The sequence below is a fragment of the Acanthochromis polyacanthus genome, chromosome 3 (assembly GCF_021347895.1).
Source record: "Acanthochromis polyacanthus isolate Apoly-LR-REF ecotype Palm Island chromosome 3, KAUST_Apoly_ChrSc, whole genome shotgun sequence".
Classification (NCBI taxonomy): domain Eukaryota; kingdom Metazoa; phylum Chordata; class Actinopteri; family Pomacentridae; genus Acanthochromis; species Acanthochromis polyacanthus.
The window spans coordinates 686,946-691,754 of NC_067115.1; positions in this window are offsets into that span (position 1 = coordinate 686,946).

The window sequence follows — 4,809 nt, forward strand, 5'->3', positions numbered from 1 at the left end:
CATAGAGACACAAAACGACCACATAGAGACACAAAACAACCACAGAGACACAAAACGACCACATAGAGACACAAAACAACCACAGAGACACAAAACGACCACATAGAGACACAAAACGACCACAAAGACACAAAACGACCACAGAGACACAAAACGACCACAGAGACACAAAACAACCACAGAGACACAAAACGACCACATAGACACAAAACAACCACATAGACACAAACGACCACAGAGACACAAAACGACCACAGAGACACAAAACAACCACATAGACACAAAACGACCACAAAGACACAAAACGACCACAGAGACACAAAACAACCACAGAGACACAAAACGACCACAGAGACACAAAACGACCACATAGACACAAAACGACCACATAGACACAAAACGACCACAGAGACACAAAACAACCACATAGACACAAAACAACCACATAGACACAAAACGACCACAGAGACACAAAACGACCACAGAGACACAAAACAACCACATAGACACAAAACGACCACAGAGACACAAAACGACCACAGAGACACAAAACAACCACAGAGACACAAAACGACCACAGAGACACAAAACGACCACATAGAGACACAAAACAACCACAGAGACACAAAACGACCACATAGAGACACAAAACAACCACAGAGACACAAAACGACCACATAGAGACACAAAACAACCACAGAGACACAAAACGACCACATAGAGACACAAAACAACCACAGAGACACAAAACGACCACATAGACACAAAACGACCACAGAGAGACACAAAACAACCACAGAGACACAAAACGACCACATAGAGACACAAAACAACCACATAGAGACACAAAACGACCACATAGAGACACAAAACGACCACAGAGACACAAAACGACCACAGAGACACAAAACAACCACAGAGACACAAAACGACAACAAAGAGACACAAAACGACCACATAGACACAAAACGACCACAAAGACACAAAACGACCACATAGAGACACAAAACAACCACAGAGACACACAAAACGACAACAAAGAGACACAAAACGACCACATAGACACAAAACGACCACATAGACACAAAACGACCACAAAGACACAAAACGACCACAAAGAGACACAAAACAACCACATAGACACACAAAACGACCACATAGACACACAAAACGACCACATAGACACAAAACAACCACATAGAGACACAAAACAACCACATAGAGACACAAAACAACCACAGAGACACAAAACGACCACATAGAGACACAAAACGACCACAGAGACACACAAAACGACCACAGAGACACACAAAACGACCACATAGAGACACAAAACAACCACATAGAGACACAAAACAACCACATAGAGACACAAAACAACCACAGAGACACAAAACGACCACATAGAGACACAAAACGACCACATAGAGACGCAAAACGACCACAGAGACACAAAACGACCACATAGAGACACAAAACGACCACATAGAGACACAAAACGACCACATAGACACAAAACGACCACAAAGACACAAAACGACCACAAAGAGACACAAAACAACCACATAGAGACACAAAACAACCACATAGAGACACAAAACAACCACAGAGACACAAAACAACCACATAGAGACACAAAACGACCACAGAGACACACAAAACGACCACAGAGACACACAAAACGACCACATAGAGACACAAAACAACCACATAGAGACACAAAACAACCACATAGAGACACAAAACAACCACATAGAGACACAAAGCAACCACATAGAGACACAAAACGACCACAGAGACACACAAAACGACCACAGAGACACACAAAACGACCACATAGAGACACAAACAACCACATAGAGACACAAAACAACCACATAGAGACACAAAACAACCACATAGAGACACAAAGCAACCACATAGAGACACAAAACAACCACAGAGACACAAAACGACCACATAGAGACACAAAACGACCACATAGAGACACAAAACGACCACATAGAGACGCAAAACGACCACATAGAGACGCAAAACGACCACAGAGACACACAAAACGACCACAGAGACACAAAACGACCACAGAGACACAAAACAACCACAGAGACACAAAACAACCACAGAGACACAAAACGACCACATAGAGACACAAAACAACCACAGAGACACAAAACAACCACATAGACACAAAACGACCACAAAGACACAAACAACCACATAGACACAAAACGACCACAAAGACACAAAACGACCACAGAGACACAAAACAACCACAGAGACACAAAACGACCACAGAGACACAAAACGACCACATAGAGACACAAAACAACCACAGAGACACAAAACGACCACATAGAGACACAAAACAACCACAGAGACACAAAACGACCACATAGAGACACAAAACAACCACAGAGACACAAAACGACCACATAGAGACACAAAACAACCACAGAGACACAAAACGACCACATAGACACAAAACGACCACAGAGAGACACAAAACAACCACAGAGACACAAAACGACCACATAGAGACACAAAACAACCACATAGAGACACAAAACGACCACATAGAGACACAAAACGACCACAGAGACACAAAACAACCACAGAGACACAAAACGACAACAAAGAGACACAAAACGACCACATAGACACAAAACGACCACAAAGACACAAAACGACCACATAGAGACACAAAACAACCACAGAGACACACAAAACGACAACAAAGAGACACAAAACGACCACATAGACACAAAACGACCACAAAGACACAAAACGACCACAAAGAGACACAAAACAACCACATAGACACACAAAACGACCACATAGACACACAAAACGACCACATAGACACAAAACAACCACATAGAGACACAAAACAACCACATAGAGACACAAAACAACCACAGAGACACAAAACGACCACATAGAGACACAAAACGACCACAGAGACACACAAAACGACCACAGAGACACACAAACGACCACATAGAGACACAAAACAACCACATAGAGACACAAAACAACCACATAGAGACACAAAACAACCACAGAGACACAAAACGACCACATAGAGACACAAAACGACCACAGAGACACACAAAACGACCACAGAGACACACAAAACGACCACATAGAGACACAAAACAACCACATAGAGACACAAAACAACCACATAGAGACACAAAACAACCACATAGAGACACAAAACAACCACAGAGACACAAAACGACCACATAGAGACACAAAACGACCACATAGAGACGCAAAACGACCACAGAGACACACAAAACAACCACAGAGACACAAAACGACCACAGAGACACAAAACAACCACATAGAGACACAAAACGACCACAGAGACACACAAAACGACCACAGAGACACACAAAACGACCACATAGAGACACAAAACAACCACATAGAGACACAAAACAACCACATAGAGACACAAAACAACCACATAGAGACACAAAGCAACCACATAGAGACACAAACGACCACAGAGACACACAAAACGACCACAGAGACACACAAAACGACCACATAGAGACACAAAACAACCACATAGAGACACAAAACAACCACATAGAGACACAAAACAACCACATAGAGACACAAAGCAACCACATAGAGACACAAAACAACCACAGAGACACAAAACGACCACATAGAGACACAAAACGACCACATAGAGACGCAAAACGACCACATAGAGACGCAAAACGACCACATAGAGACGCAAAACGACCACAGAGACACACAAAACGACCACAGAGACACAAAACGACCACAGAGACACAAAACAACCACAGAGACACAAAACAACCACAGAGACACAAAACGACCACATAGAGACACAAAACAACCACAGAGACACAAAACAACCACATAGACACAAAAACGACCACAAAGACACAAAACAACCACATAGGACACAACGACCACAAAGAACACAAACGACCACAGAGACACAAAACAACCACAGAGACACCAAAACGACCACAGAGACACAAAACGACCACATAGAGACACAAAACAACCACAGAGACACAAAACGGACCACATAGAGACACAAAACAACCACAGAGAACACAAAACGACCACATAGAGACACAAAACAACCACAGAGACACAAAACGACCACATAGAGACACAAAACAACCACAGAGACACAAAACGACCACATAGACACAAAACGACCACAGAGGAGACACAAAACAACCACAGAGACACAAAACGACCACATAGAGACACAAAACAACCACAAGAGACACAAAACGACCACATAGAGACACAAAACGACCACAGAGACACAAAACAACCACAGAGACACAAACGACAACAAAGAGACACAAAACGACCACATAGACACAAAACGACCACAAAGACACAAAACGACCACATAGAGACACAAAACGACCACAAGAGACACACAAAACGACACAAAGAGACACAAAACGACCACATAGACACAAAACGACCACAAAGACACAAAACGACCACAAGAGACACAAAACAACCACAAGACACACAAAACGACCACATAGAGACACAAAACGACCACATAGACACAAAACAACCACATAGAGACACAAAACAACCACAGAGACACAAAACGACCACAGAGACACAAAACGACCACAAGAGACACAAAACGACCACAGAGACACAAAAACGACCACAGAGACACAAAACGACCACATAGAGACACAAAACAACCACATAGAGACACAAAACAACCACATAGAGACACAAAACAACCACAGAGACACAAAACGACCACATAGAGACACAAAA